The sequence below is a fragment of the Ictidomys tridecemlineatus genome, chromosome 11, assembly GCF_052094955.1.
Source record: "Ictidomys tridecemlineatus isolate mIctTri1 chromosome 11, mIctTri1.hap1, whole genome shotgun sequence".
NCBI lineage: Eukaryota > Metazoa > Chordata > Mammalia > Rodentia > Sciuridae > Ictidomys > Ictidomys tridecemlineatus.
Genome location: NC_135487.1, coordinates 97,450,830 through 97,467,166, shown reverse-complemented (window position 1 = coordinate 97,467,166; position 16,337 = coordinate 97,450,830). Strand labels below are relative to the sequence as shown.

The 16,337-nt window shown below is 39.5% G+C and overlaps 1 long non-coding RNA gene across 1 annotated transcript in view; it reads right to left on the bottom strand.

The window, feature by feature from the left end:
• Positions 1-938: 938 nt before the first annotated feature.
• Positions 939-16,337, bottom strand: part of LOC144367752 (uncharacterized) — a 30,095-nt gene continuing 14,696 nt past the window's right edge. Inside the window, exons 3-4 of the long non-coding RNA XR_013427267.1 lie at positions 7,266-7,362; positions 939-1,371 (exon numbers count right to left, since the gene is read on the bottom strand). This is a non-coding gene — a long non-coding RNA (uncharacterized LOC144367752). The remainder of the gene's footprint in view (positions 1,372-7,265; positions 7,363-16,337) is intronic.

Here is a 16,337-nt window from a genome sequence, read left to right as displayed (position 1 = left end):
CACCAATCTGCAGCATTTTACAGGTGATGAGTCTCTTTGTATTTAAAGAAGATTAAATACATGTTCCCAAAGACCCTTGGATTAAAATATTTGTGGTAGCTGTATGAATAAACAGAGAACTCATGGGATTCTCTTTTAGACATTGGTTTTGGCTTTTACCTTCTCCATCTCATGTGGGTGCACATTTGCACTATATTTTCCTAATAATTTGATTAATAGGAAATTTATACCCTGCTGTTCCATTTTCATGTTTTTCTGCATATATGATAAACTCAGTCAAAGGGTAATATTTTTGAAGCCATTTTACAATGCCAATCAAACCTGGCATTTTTATATTAATGATATGCAGGTCAGTTAAGGGGATACCACTATAAGCTGAATTCACATGCGCAGAAGCTGGGATATTTGTTTTATTTGATGGAAGCTTTGACTTTTACAGCAAAAAGATCAAGTGAAACAGTTCAGAGTTCAGTGTATCTTATTTTAAATCTTTTTTGGCCATACAGTAATAATAAAAATGTTTGTCAAATTATTATGAAATAATGCATAAATAAACATGCATTTCTTGCTTGGTTCATTTTAAACGGAGGCTTTGGAAAACCACATAGGAAATCTTTAACTAGTTATAAGAAAAAATCGTGTTTTAATAAGAGGGTTAAGTTTAAAAAGTGATTAGTAGAAATACAAAATTTATCCATATTGCCTTAGTTAAGTCATATCTGTATATACTTAAAATGTAAAAAGTATGCAGAAAGGATGAGAAAACCAGAGAGATGAAGTTGCTGAAGTGGGCAGGAAGGTGATTTTTAGAAACAGGTGGTTAGAGTTGAGTATTAAGTAAGCTGCTTTAGGCAAATTTCTAAAGAGAATTCAACACTTTCAGGGCAGCCCTCTCTTCCAGGCTGAAGTGGATTTTAATATTATTTTTTGTTTGATGATTTTCCCTGATGTTCAGTTCATCCTCATGCCAGATTTATAAAATTTCCAGGGTGTGAGGTCTTTGGCAGGACACAGGTGTGATTTACCTGAGCCCTGAGCTCTCAGCAGATTTTTTTTCTATGTGTTTATCTCCAAAGCACTGAGAAATTCTTAGTGGATTTTAAAGTATCTATCACATATCCACTTTATTTAAATGTTAATTTAAATGCTGGTGACCATGGATTTAAACTATTGTGCACTGTTTGGAAGTTCTTTACAATAACCCTTGATTCATGCTGACATGTACCTGTTTCATGATGCAGGCAGGGGCTGGTACTCGGTTCTCCTTGCTGCTTCCTATTGGCACTTCTGGATGTTGAGCTTATCAAAGATTTCAGACTATCCCTTCCCCACTTAACAGATCATAAGGCTGCACCCAGGCTGATGGAGAGTCTGGTGAGATAAAAATACCATGTTGCAAAATCATATTTTAGTACATTTCTCCTAAATCCCAGAAAGGCACCAGGATGAATGCCTCAGAATCCTGGACCCACCTTTAGAACTACTGATGTTTGTTGGTTGTGGAACACCCCTATGACTTAGAAGTTGAGATGGGCCACATCTTCTCAGAGAACAGAGCTGCAAATGACCTCTGTTATCTTTAGAAATGTTCTGTGATCCTGGCATTGTGGCATCTTCATACCATGTCTATGGAATCCATAGCTTCACCAGTCTTCCCACAAGCCCCTCCCTCATCAGCTGAGAGCCCAGGCAGGCAGTGCTAAATGGCCTCTAATTTGTAATTTTCAATACTGGATGTCCTGGGCATATCCTGTGCATCTGGGTAAGACTAGACAAGACATGGCTCTGTGCTGGCAGCTTGTCAACATTTCCCACTCTTACCCTAATGCAGAGACTGATACTGTGTTTGTCTGGGGGAGCTGAACATCAGTGTTTGAGTTCCCAGGAGACTACACTGCAGCCTGTGGTGAGAACTGCAGCTTCTCCTCTCACTGACTTAGAGGTTGCTCTTCCTGAACACCCATCCTGAGTTCCCACAAAAGGCTCCAACTTTGTAAGAATGTCTAATTGTCATTGGAACAGCCAGTGTTAGGCAGTTTCTTCTCTGGCTGATTTGGCATCTGGCTGCCAGCAGATTGTCCAATAATCCTGCATGTTAAGCACCATGGGACATGGACACTGGGAATGGTATGGAGCCCCACCCTGACAAACCATGGCTCTGTGCTGCTACCTGACCAGAAATGCACATTTCTGGTTCCACCCAGCCCTCTACCTCACCACAACCCATTGTAAGATTCTCCAGTGATGGAAGAACTGTCAATGGTGTGACAGGTGATTTCTTCAGTTCCTGAGTTATTGTGAGGTGTGTGATCAGGGGCTTCTCTTCCTGCTTGTTCTAGTCTTATCCAGATGCACAGGATAAGCCTGACCAGCATGGGGCCTGGCCAACAATACTGCTGCTGTTCTCAGAATAGCTCTGAAGGTATGTGCATTTAGAAAATCCACTAAGCCAGAAAAGCAGGGTCAGCCCAACAGTTTCTTTGGCAGGCTTGAAGTTGAGCCTGCTATTTTCCCTGTTAGGTAGAAGCAGTAATTATCTAGTGGGAATCATGAAATGAGGAGAATGATACATGCTTGGGAGAACTCTGACTGTTCTTATCTGTGGTGTTGATTAAGGACAGAAGAATGTAACTGTGAAACCCAAAGGAGCCAAGTGCAGAAAGAGTTGGAGCAGAGCCTGGTGTAAACTCCTTCAGTCCTCTCTCCAGAATCAAATTATTTCCAGGCTGCCTGGGAAGTCCTTCTTTTTGATGTCCTGAGGTGGGGTTCAAGTGTTTTCTGGACCAGGTGCCCAGCACTTCTCAGTCTGGCTGTGTGGAAGCATATTTGGTAGCAAAGTTGTTATACTTCAAGGACAATGTCTCTCCACTCTCCCTCTCACTAAGGAGGAGGTAATTCCCCTTGTTTTAGTCTCTTTGGAGTGGGCTGCAGGACAGAAGGTTAACACTCTGGCTGGGTTTGGGGAGGCAGTGTGAGAGGTCAGGAAGCAAAGTCTGGAAGTTTTTCATCAGTTGGTGTTTAGACTCATTCCTCTCTCAAGTTAGAGATCTGTGGGAGCACAAGGACAGATATCCTCAAGTGGAATCTTCCTCCCCATGCTCATCAGAATGGTAGTGTCCCTATGAGGAAGGAGATAGAGGCAAGTGGGGGGGGTCAGTTGGGTGATCAGCCCCTAGGTCACCCTGAGGAGGTTGGTGGGGCTCAGGTGGGCTAGTCAGTTCTTAGGCAACATTGTTTGGTTGAAGTATTTCTGGGTATGGGATGCACAGAGATGTGATTGTTTGGTCCCTGAGATGGAGACAAATAGCCCCTGGTCTCTATCCGGAAGGCTGACATCATTTGCATGAGTTTTTATTACTTTGAACAGGTGCATCTAGTCCCAGACAGTCTGCCTTCCATTCATCATCATTCCAGGGGACAGGTGCTGATTAGTGGTGACCTATCACAGTGTTCCCTCCAGCTTTCTCATTCCTTCCCTGAAATCCTCTTCACTTTCTCTTTTATTCCCCTATTCCTTTTCTTTCTTGGCCCATTTTCTTCTCCAAATTTACTTAAACTCCTTGCTCATCTTTGGCACCAGCTCTCCTGAGTTTTAAAAAAAGCAGAAAAATTTGGTTCCTAAGAAGCATTATTGTGGCCCTGATACCCTATTAGGTCAAGACCTCTGAGTCCCCAAGTATGAGTAAGCATCAGGCATCACCTGCTCCTGTGCTGAGGTTCTGCATCTCAGAACCCCACCCACCCCACTTTTAGAAAGGGTGGCCTGCTCCACTACTCTCCTGACATGTGACAGCACAGAGGGTACAGGCTTGGGGTCTCTGCTTGCATTCAGGATGTTTATTAACTATAAAATCAAATTCAAGTGGATAGGTATCTTCTCAGGGATTTATATCTGCATATAATTAGAGAAAAGTTGAAGTACATTTTAATACTTTTTAGAGCATGAGTAAATTATGATCAAACTGGACAGAAGCAATAGTTCTAAAACATGGTTAATACTGCTGATTTTATAGTGAATTCCCAAAACTCACACTTCAGCAAAGATTTCCTTGGTTATTAGAAATTAGGGGGACTCTGCCAGAGGAGATGGCTTTGAGGTTCATGTGAAGTTGCTTCTGGGTGAGCAGAGGTGCCTGTTTGACAACACAGATGGGCTCTTCATCACTTTTACCTCCGCTGGTTGCTTCGGGTCTAATGCTGGAGGCTACACAGTGACACTGATGTAATTTTTCTACTTGCTATGTGCTTAAACTGTCCCAGAGCCATCCCAGCACCACCCTGATAAGAAAGAGCAGGGAGAGCATGGGGCTGCTCCTGCCTCTGCTTCCTATAGAGAAATACACATGAAATATCACTGACATCATGGAAATCATGGTATAGCTTCTTCCGTTACCCAAGCCGACTCCTGGCAGCTTTAGATATCTCAGAATGTGAAGAATTGCAATTCCATTACTACCTCCTGAGACACCATGCTAATTACATGGCTCAGGAGAGTTTGTGACAAAATAGAATTTGTGATGCCTTTGTCCATTCCTTCCCAGCTGTCAGCAGAAACCAGGTCTCTGGGGTAGAGGCTGCAGTGGGTGAGAGAGAGGCCCAGGAGGGGGCCAGATCTCAGGCCTAAAATGATGCAAAACCTGCTATCCCAGACAGTTGGGAAGCATCAGGACTTCCAAGTTCCATGAAGAAATGCCTCATAGAGGCTGGGGAATGAACCCAAAGCAAGGAGAAGGTAGCCCCTCCATGCTCAGCCTTATAGGTGAAAGACCTTTTTGTATAATTTGCCTTGACCTAAGTTTGCTTGAATTACACCCTGATGCAAGTCTCCTGGGCCCTTTCCCCAAGTGCACCTGCAGGGACCTACTAGCTTCTCTGTTAACACTACAGTTATTTTCCACATGCTTCAATGTGATTGGGCACTGCTGTAAAATTCCAGCCCAGTTGGTCTTGATGTAATGAAATGCTTTTCCTTTACAGTATTGTGGATGGTCTCACACATCTGTCACTGGTTTGCTTAGGGTTCTAGTCCTCAACAGAGGGTAGTTGTTTGGATTCTGAACCCTGCTGCCCAGTTCTTGGTTTCCTGCCCACTAGATACACGTCAGCCCTGCTTTGAGCCAGACAACCCCCTGGAAGTTCTAAGTCTTCTAAAGAAAGAAAGGGTGGAACATTGGTCATGCAAGATTATTATAAAACAAAAAGCATCAATCATGATAGATTCTTATAATACAACTAAGTCATGGTCATTGAGACACGAGGACCTTTGCAGTGAGATTTCATTAGCCACAAAGAACTTACAACAGACACAATTATTCCTAAAATGTGAATTGCCCAAGTTGACACTTCTGCATGTATTCATAACTTGTTTTATGCATCTGCATAATAACTCTTGAGTCAGCTAGTTATTTCTGTGCCCTTGAGTTAACTTGTCTTCATTAAAATTTTAAATAAGTGGCTTAAAAAATGCCTCTGCATTTTTTTAATTTAAAGAAATGGTGGTGAGGGGAAGACCAAAATCACTCTCTGCACTGATTTGACTTGATTTTCAAGGGATATTGAATGCCAGTTCTGCACACTCAATTCCCTCACTCTGACACAGCTTGCAATAAGACTGTGCAAAGCACAGCCCTTGTGCTCCAGTGAGCACAGTGTGTCACTGGGTGACTGCGTGCAGAAGCAACCAGGTATACACACATGCATAAACACTATGTGCACACAGATGACCTCAAGGGAGAACAAATTGCCTGAACAGGTGACAGTGGCTTCCCAAGGGAGTGTTTCTTGTGACCCACTTGGTCAGAAGAGTTACAAGCCAAATAATTCCCTGGGAATCCAAGTGACACATGTTGTGGCACAGGACTTATTGAAAGAGGACCCAGGCAGTTTGAATACAACTGCATTTGCTGGGTCTGCAATCTCTCTGCCTTAATCAAGGCACCTTAACACCAGTTTGAAGTTCTGAAAGCTGTTTTAGAAGCACACAACTATGGCTACACTTGATGGAAACCAAGTGCATGATACCATACGCCCAGAAATGGTATCAGCAAATTCATGAGCCTTTAGTGGATTTAGACTTAGTTTGAATAAGATGCTTCATTCAAATGAAGGGATAAAGCTAATCTTAATAAAACTTTCTTAGTTCAGATGATAGATGGCATTTACTGGATGTCCCAGGATCTGTGTTTTTCACAATGGTGGTCAGCTATGTACTGCTATGCCCTACTTGGGGGTATAAGCCACTATCATCTTGGAAAGTCATCTGAGAGACATCAATTTAGAGAAGCAATCCCCCATGATACATGAGGAAACTTACATATAGACAGTGAATAGAGGAAAGAATAATTCAAAATAATGCAGTAAGAACAAAGTCAAGATGAGAGCCTTTGTTGTCATTGCTTTAAATTTGCCTAAACAAATATGTACAGTGTTGTCAAAACAATATTCTTTGTAATAAAACAAACTTAAATTTAAGCTTGCCAAAAAATAAGATCAAGAGTTAGGGAGAACTGCTGCCAGACTCTAGCCCTAAATTGTTGGAAAAAGCATTGAGTGTGATATAAAAACTTTATGGAAGATAATTAAGAGTTCTTTGCATCTCTAAAAGGCAATGCAATATAATAAGACTAGGTTAGTTCATGCCACACCTTTAGGTCATCCTAAAGGTAAAATATTGAAATTCTTGAGAATATGGTCTTTTCTTAGACCCCCTCTTTCCTGTGGTGATGAAGATGTACATGCTGGATACCAGGTTGCTGAACATTAACCAAACCTGGTTTTCTGATACCTAACTTGCATTTCTGGGAAAGAGTATCACAAGTTCCCTTTGAGTTTAAATCAAATCCCACACATTAACAAGAACCAATGTTTGCTGAGTCTTTACTATGTGTCAATTCAACACAAGGTACCAGCAGGCAATTATGAAATAAATGCTCAATGTTGGCTTATTCTGTGGATCCAAACAATATAGTTGGACTGCTGAGGTGAATGCACACTAATTAACCAGGTAGCAGATTAAGAAATGCTTGCCAAGTCCTGGAGTGATATCCTAAATGCTGTTGGAATTCAGGAAGAAAGTATACTGGTGGAGGAGTAGGGTGAGATGAGATGGAACAAGGTTGGGTGTAGGCTTGCAGATAAAGTAGACTCTAAATTAGAGTCTTGTAAATGAAAAACTTCTTTCAGTCTCAAGAAATCAGTAAGTTCCTCATTATTCAGGTTTTAACCAGTCACTATCTCAGAGCACTACATGTAAACCAATTACCTACCTCGAATGCAGGAATGCCAGCAGCTTATCCAGCAGGTGAAATTTCCCACTAGCATCAATTAAGTGGTCTCCAACTACAAAAGGCTTTGGCTCTACACCTGGAAAAGAAAGAGCCCATTGTTAATCATGTGCCTTGAGTAAGGGCAAAGTACTTGAATAGAAAAGCCAATCTTTAGGCAATAATAGAGAGAGAGCCCAAGTTCTTTCTAATGCATTATGTCCCTCAGTCTCATCTATTTGAGGCATTTTATACTTATTTGCTTGCATGGCTATTTTGGTGCTGCATAACACCAATTGCAGAGCCTGGCACATCCCAAAAGCCTAATACATACTTACCTAAGAAATAAAACCAGTCTTTAGGAAACTGAGGCACAGGGAGATTCTAAAGGTCAAGAAGATGCAAAAATGAAATCCTAAGGTTCTCACTCTAGATAAATAAACAAGAAGTATGTTTCAGTGTGTATAAAAGGGATTCTCAAGGTATAGGAGGGCAGTCAGAATATTCTGGAAGGTTTCCTTAAAAACAATCTACATTCCTAATGCCTCTTCTCTTTAAAAAACTTTAAAAAGTTGTAATGTGGATCTGATTAAGATTCTGTTGTAATGCTACTTGGCAAATCATTTGCATTCTTTGTATACTAGAGCCTCCATCACCACAAAATTCTCTATCAGAGTGTATCTAAAAGCCCCAATTTGAATGCAAATGAAAACACTACACATCAAATTTGTAAGGTGGAAAATGAAAGCAGTGCTTAGAATGTTATATACAGAAGTCAATGCGATGAGCGGAAAGCAGCAAAGAACACTGAGAAGGAGCATACAGGCAGGAGGAAAAGCAGGAAAAACTGCTACCCCAGAAGCTGAGTGAAGAGTAGTTCAAGAAGACGTGATCTACTGTGTAAAGGGGTTTCTGAGAGGTTAACTGAATTGTGAATTGACTATCACTGGGCATTGCCACAGTCCGGCTGGGTAAATAACCGGGAGGTGACAAGCAACTTGAAGGTTGAAATGGGAACTACTTTATTGCAAGTGAACTCAGCAGAAACTGAGCGAGAACCCAAAGTAGCAGGCTCCTAAGGTAGCGGAATCACCTCTCTGAGGGACAGCAGAGGTTTATATACCTAACTAATTACACACAGCTTGACTCAATTAACATCATCCATCTAGATACAGCAGTCAGTCAATAAGGAATCCTCATCATCTTAATGGCTCACTGGCGTAGCTTCACAAACCACTCCTCCTGGCAAACTGCCAGGTGCCATCTTGACTTGACTTGCATCCCCAACATCTCCTCCCTTTTGTTTTATTAAACAACAAGTATGTGGTTCAGGGACCATGCCTGTTTTAGGTTGTCCAATACTACATATGGTTCTTACCCGTCATTGGATGGTCTGACCTCAAATTGTCAGTCTCCTATCTTAGGTTTGTACCATTGTAATTGGATATTACCCATCTTTGACTTCCGGCCCAACACACTTAGCCATATTTGTGGATAATGACCATAGTGGTTTTTACACAAACACCATAAACAACCTGCCACAAGCAGAAAGAGGAGGATACAAAATGCCATAATACCAAGCCATTGACTGCTCCAAGTGAGAAACCCCTGGAAAAACCGTACCACAGATGACAATGTCAGCAAAGATACCCTGGTACTATTACAATTTGTTGTATCAGTTCATAACGCATATAAGTGATACACAGTCCAGGTAAGTTCCACAAGCAGATTAAAGCAAAGGAATCTATTAATATGTCTATTTCTTCTTGAAGTAAATATTGATGCAACAGATTGTACAGTTAGTGTGATAGCTGTCGCAGGTGCTGTAGTAGTAGCAGCAGAAACAGCAACAGCTGTGATGATGGTAGCTGTAATTCCGAAGTATCATTTGGTTTTTCAGAATACTGGAAATTCTTCTATTTTTGTCTTAAGGTAGGAATTCTGGCAATAATGGCTAAAGAAAATTGTGCAGCACTCCAGCAGGCACTATGAAAAAAATTTTCTCAACAATTCAGTACATTATTCTGAACAGAATTATTAGACATAATGAAAAGGAAAGGTGAAAGTAAACAGATCTGTTAACCTCCTTTTTTGTTCACATATTAAAACAATACCCAATTTAAATTAAACTGTTCAAATCACATGAATAAAAGATATTTGGATCCAATTTTTTCATGAGTGCTCCTTATATATGGACATACGCACATACAGATATACAACACATAACACAAGTGTGCACACATAACACAATAGTAAAGGCCTTGTAGCTTTTCACAGTTGAAATCTCCATTGCAATATTTAAAAACTCCACAGTTGATTAAAAAATAAAACTGATGAGAAAAACATTAACCTAGGTCTGTATGAGCTCAAAAAATTAAATAGAAAAAAGCATCCTGGTACCACCTGGTTTTGACTCTTCTTTTGACATCCATCCTTCTTCCTGTAACTTGCATATGGGTTTGAAGGTATTCCCAAAGTAAGGCACAAGGATTTTTAGATTTGAAATAGGCCTTAATGGTGCTTATTATTCATTAGCCTCCAGGTGTAGGAGAACCATTATTGCAGATATAAGGATAGCTAAACTGGAGTTCTGGATATCAGCTCTTCTGGATTTAAGCCAAATCATCTTCTTTTTGGTCTGTAGAAATCACTTTAGTTAGTCTCTCTGGAATCCAAATTGGCTGATGTTCTCCCTGTGGAAATTCACAGACTTCCGACTCCAGACAATCACTGGGTCAGGACCTTTTCATTGTCCAGTTAGAATATCCTTCCAAAGTACCTTTGGCTTATGTACATTTTTTTGGACACATGTGCTTTTCCGCAGCACTAAGACTTGATGAATCCAAATTTAAAAAGTTTAGAGTAAAAAGGGCTATTTTAAGTTTATCTTTGGGGGATATATACCCCTTCCCAATTCCCTCTTTTTGTTTTAATAAGTACATTTTAATAGTTTGATGAGCTCTTTCAACTATGCCTTGTCCCTGTGGATTATACGGGATTCCTGTTATGTGAGTAATGCCAAATGATGAGCAAAATTGCTTGAAAGAAGTAGAAGTATAACCTGGGCCATTATCTGTTTTTAACTGTTTTGGAATGCCCACAGTGGCAAAATTTTGTAAACAATGAGATATAATATCTTTAGTTTTTTCTCTGGTATCAAGGGAGTCCATTAAGTATCCGAAAGAAGTATCAACTGTAACATGCAAATATTTTAATTTTCCAAATTCTGGCAAATGTGTGATGTCCATCTGCCAAATATGATTAGATATTAGTCCTCTAGAATTAATTCCAAGATTAACTTGTGGTAAAAAGGTCACACAATTTTGACATTGTTTTATTATATGTCTAGCTTGTTCCTTAGTTATTCTAAAATGCTTTTGCAAGGTATTAGAATTGATATGGAAGGATTTGTGAAAATTTTTAGCTTCTTCTAGTATAGAAAAAATATGTATGTCATGTGTGGTTTTATCTGCTAAATCATTGTCCAAACTAAGGGTTCCAGGCAATCCTGTATGTGCCCTGATATGTCCTATAAAGAATGGATCTTTTCTGTCCCAGATTAAAATTTGCATAGCAGAAAACAGAGAAAACAGTAGAGGAACAGGAAATCCTACCAGCATTTTCAAGGGAATTTATAGCATTAACTATATACAAACTGTCAGAAAATAAATTAAATACGTAATCTTTAAACATCACAAAATCTTGTGATACTGCATTAAGCTCTGATTTTTCGAGTACTAAAAATGTAAAAGCCTTATCAGGGGTAATTACTGCTGCTGTACCATTATTTGACCCATCAGTGAATATATTTGGAGCATTCATGATAGGTGTTTTTTTTTGTCATTTTTGGAAAAACTACAGGATTCGAGGACCAAAAAGATAACAAAGGATTGGATGGTAAGTGGTTATCAAATGAACAAATAAATTTGGACATAATTATTGCCCAAGTATTTAACTCATTGCTAACTCATTAATTTGATCCATAGTATATGGAGTGATAATTTTATTGGAGAAATTCCAAACACTCACTTCGATACTTTTATTCCTTTGAGTATTAATCGTCCTACAGTCATAGGATACCTAGTAAGAATTGTGTTAGGAGAATAAGATAAATGTATCCATAATAATGGACCTTCTTGCCAAAATACTCCTGTAGGAATACTTTTTGTTGGTAGTACAATAAATAATAAAGGCAAACTTATATCAATTCTATCCAAATGCATATTTTCCATATATGTTTCAATGAGTTTCAATGTCTTTTTTGTTTCAGGCATTAACATGTGGGGTGAATTTGGATCTGATGGACTTTTTAGGATATCAAAAAAAGGTCCCAACTCTTCTGTTGGTATGCCTAGATAAGGCCTTATCCAATATATGTCTCCTAACAACTTTTGAAAGTCATTAAGTGATTTAAGTTGATCTACTCGTATTTGAATTTTTAGTGGATGGACCATGGTCAAGGATAATAAAGCTCCTAAATAATGAAATGGAAAATTTAATTGTACTTTATCTATTGCTATCTCTAGATTATAATTTTTTAATAAGTTTGTAAGTGTGGCATAACATTCTAGCAAAGTGTTTTTATCTTTGTGTACTAATAATACATCATCCATATAGTGAAATATTTGTAGTTCAGGATTTTGATTTCTAAGTGGCTGGATTGCTTTGTTCACATAAATTTGACACATAGTTGGGCTGTTAGCCATATCTTGAGGGAGTACTTTCCATTCATATCTCTTATCAGGACCTTCATGATTCAGTGCAGGGACAGTAAATGCAAAACATGAACTATCCTCAGGATGAATTGGAATTGAAAAGAAACAGTCTTTAATATCTATAGCTAAAACATACAAAGTTTTTGGTAAAGCAGACAATTGGGGAATCCCTGATTGAGTTATCTTTTTTGTCCTCGAATTCTGTATAAGCCTATCTACAAATTCGGTGTAAGGTTCATTAGTTTGGGCTGGGGATGTGGCTCAAGTGGTAGCGTGCTTGCCCAGCATGCGTGTGGCACAGGTTTGATCCTCAGCACCACATACAAACAAAGATGTTGTGTCTGCCAATAACTGAAAAATAAATATTAAAAAATTCTCTCTCTCTCTCTCTAAAAAAAAGAAAACCCTTAAAAAAAAGTTCATTAGTTCCTTGTATTACCTTAGATAATTAACCTTGTAAATCTCCATGTCCTTGTAAAGTTTTCCATGCCTTAACTGCAGCTGAAGCAATTTGTGAGTATATGGCAGGATCATATCCAATTTGTTGCTGCTGACCCTCATAAGGTCCCTCTCCTAGCAACATATCTAGATTTCTCTGAGGATAATTGGCTACTGCATTTCGCTTAGCCATCTCCACACAAAATTCCTGATTGACAACCTTCCATAGTAAATATTGTCCTCCATTTAGCACAGCTTTGCACATGCTAGCCCAATCTGCTGGCATCATATTCAAATTGGTAATGGACTCAACCATACTTAACAGTGAAAGGGGCTTAAGGACCATAGGTTGTTACAGCCTCTTTCAGCTGCTTCATAGTTTTGAAATCTAAGGCATGGTGAATTAGCTGCCCTCCTGCCTCCTCAAATACAGGGCATGCCAATCTTCGAGGTCCTGTCTCAGGATCCCATCTATCAACTATGGGGGTTAAGGGCCACCCAGCACATGCTGTCTCTGTATACATAGGTGGAGCCGTTGGTTGAATACTTATGCCCTCTGGTGATAGAAAGGGGTTAGTAGCAACCTCCCATTGTAACTTTTCCCCTGATAGCCCTTTCTCCTCTAAACTTTCTTCCCCTGTCAGACTAACTCCAGAGACTTTCTGTTTTACTTGATCTAAAATGTCTTCTCCTTGACTAAGCAAACAAGATCTTATCAATGTACATAATGGCAATGTGCCAACTGGCATAGTTCCTGGGCTTTCCTTTTCTATTCTTTATAAATCTTCACCATGATGGTTCCATTGTGATATATCCAACAACCCCTCTTTAATGAACATGAGCTACATTTTTGTATCATCTTACCATATGCCCTAACTGTTCTTGATTTTACTGAGATGTCTCCTTCCCTTAGCAATTTACTTACCACCTTTTCAGTTGGTTCTTACTAATTTTTAATCCCATATTTCCTTGACAAAGATACTGCTCACTAAGATAATGCAAAACAAAACTGAGACAAAACAAAACAAAAATTCAATTTTTCTGTTCTCTTTAAATGTCCATCTGTCCTCTTGCCTTATCTCTTCTCCTGCAATGTGAGCCCCACCCCAGCATGGCACTCGCGATGGCAGACAACACGATGGCATCCCAGGGCTTGCTGCCGAGGCAGGCAGACATCACTGTGGGTGTGGCCACACTTGTGCCTTTTAGCAGCTTTTCTCCCATCCTATTTATTTTCAGGGACAGGCAGCTCAAAAATAAAATGAAGCAAAACAAAACAAGAACACACTGCTTCCTGAAATGGTCACCCATCCTTTTACCTTGTCACATGCTCCCAAACGTCCTGAAGATTCCCAATATGGCCACCATATGCCGCAGTCTGGCTGAGTAAATAACTGGGCGGTGACAAGCAACTTGAAGGTTGAAACGGGAACTACTTTATTGTGAGTTAACTCAGCATGAACTGAGTGAGAACCCAAAGTAGCAGACTCCCAAGGTAGTGGAACAGCCTCTCTGAGGGACAGCAGAGGTTCTTATACCTAATTACACACAGCTTGACTCAATTAACATCATCTAGATACAGCAGTTAGTCAATAAGGAATCCTCATCATCTTAATGGCTCGCTGGCATAGCTTCACAAACCACTCCTCCTGGCAAACTGCCAGGCGCCATCTTGACTTGATTTGTATTCCCAACAGGGCATCACAGAAATCACTGGTGAACTTGGTAGTGTCTGGTGGGTTCAAGATAAAAAAATCTAATCATGAAGAGTCAGATCAATCCATATTGTGACAAATTCTGTAAAACTACCATTTTTATTCTCCATAACTCTCAATATCATGAAAGACACAACAGCTCCTTGCCCTCAAAAAAGGCTAAAAACATTTCTAGATAGTAGAAAATTAGAGACATGAAAAATGCAATACAGAATCTGTGACTGGATCATGGATTAAGAAAGAAAAGGAAAAAACATAGCCATAAGGGATATTACAGGATATATGAAGAAATCTGAATATAAATAACATTAGATACCAACAATATAGAGAAAGTGATAATAAGCAAAATAGGCACAGTAAATACAGGTAGTTCTTTTGAATAATTCTGCTATGATTTTGGTTACAGAATTACTATTGAAAATAGTATAGAAGTACTATTAAAAATAATGTTGGAAAAAAGGACACTGCTTCACCTTCAAACAAATATGGGTGATCCATGCACTTTCACAGGTGGAAAAATAAATTATGAAGTTTAACTTTCTTTGACATCTCATTTCAAAAGCATTTGAAATTCTGAAACAGATAGAAAATGGACTAACAATTTGAAAACAAAGACAAACAAACAAACCCAATCCTTCATAAGTATCCTTACACATTTCATAGTATATCCCTCAAATTGATACTAACCTTCCAAATGGCAATGAGCTGCACTGAGAATTACAGCATATTCATATGGAATTTTCTTACTCATCACTTTGTTTTGAGAAGGAAGTCTATAAACTGAGTTTAGGAGTTCTTTGATATAATGGTGGCAAATTTCTAAAATTTTTTTCTTTACTATTATTGTGGATTTCAGAGGCCACAAAAATCAAGTAGAGGACAAAAGTCATAAGTGGGCATTTAAAAATGTTTGCTTCATCAGAGGCAATAAGAAAATCTAGACAGTAGGCCCTCCACTTGCAAGGCAGACACTCACCAGCGTCTAGTCTCTGGCAGAGGACAGCCACTTCCAGCCAGCAGACTATTGTGGGAGGTCTGCCAGGTGCCCCAAATCCACCCACACCAGACTGTGTAGGACCCAGGCTCACAGTAGGCCCAGGTCCACTTCTCAACCAGCAGGTACCCACCAGATCCCAGCCTCAGGCACAGGACCATCTCTTCTGGCCAGCAGACTATTGTGGGAGGCCAGGCATGGCCCAGATTGGTCTACACTGACTTATGCAGAACTGAGGTCCAGGGTAGTTCTGAGTTCATCCCCTCCAGACCTGGGAGCCTAAGCTTAATGCACTTCCATCTTAGGACACTACAGTTATAGCCATAGCCTTCTCAACACAGTAGCCCCTAAAATTTTTGGCAGCAGACAGGGCCTAGAAGCAGTTACATCTCAGAGCAGGCATCCCAAAGGGAGTGTGAGGCCCACCCTTTTATCCCCAGCTCTGTAATAGATTACTTCCATATTGGGGCACCTTAATTATTATCTCAAGTTACCTCAGCTATTACCACCAACTTTAGATGCAGTATCATGCATTGAGAGACACCAGCATGGTCTGGAAGCCTAACATCAAGATGAGGTACAGACAATCTACACAGGTACTACAAGAATATAGGGAAGAAACTGTAATATTTCAGATCCACACTGCAAGAAAGGAAGATACATAGATAACATAAAACAAACACAGGAGGAAAGTGCCCCAAACAAACCAGGATACTATAATAACAGAACCAATGGACAGCAAAGTTGATAAAATGTCAGAGAAAGAGTTCAGAAGGTTTATAATTAAAATAATCTGTGAATTAAACAATGAACTCAATGAGCAAATACAGGGAAAAATTGATCATTCCAACAAAGAGATAAGAGAGCAAATATAAGAAGCAAAACATTACTTCAAGAGAGAGATAGAGACTCTGAAAAAAAAAAGTCAGAAATCCTTGAAATGAAGGATACAATAAATTGAATAAAAACCCAATAGAAAGCATAACCAACAGACAAGATATCACTTGGAAGAAAGAATGTCCAATAATGAAGACAGAGTATATGATATGGAAAATAATGTTGATCACACAGTGAAGATAGTAAGAAACCATGAACAGAACATACAAGAATTATGGGACAGCATCAAATGACAAAATCTAAGAGTTATTGGGATAGAGGAAGGTACAGAGTTTCAAACCAAAGGAATACACAATCTCTTCAATGAGATAATGTC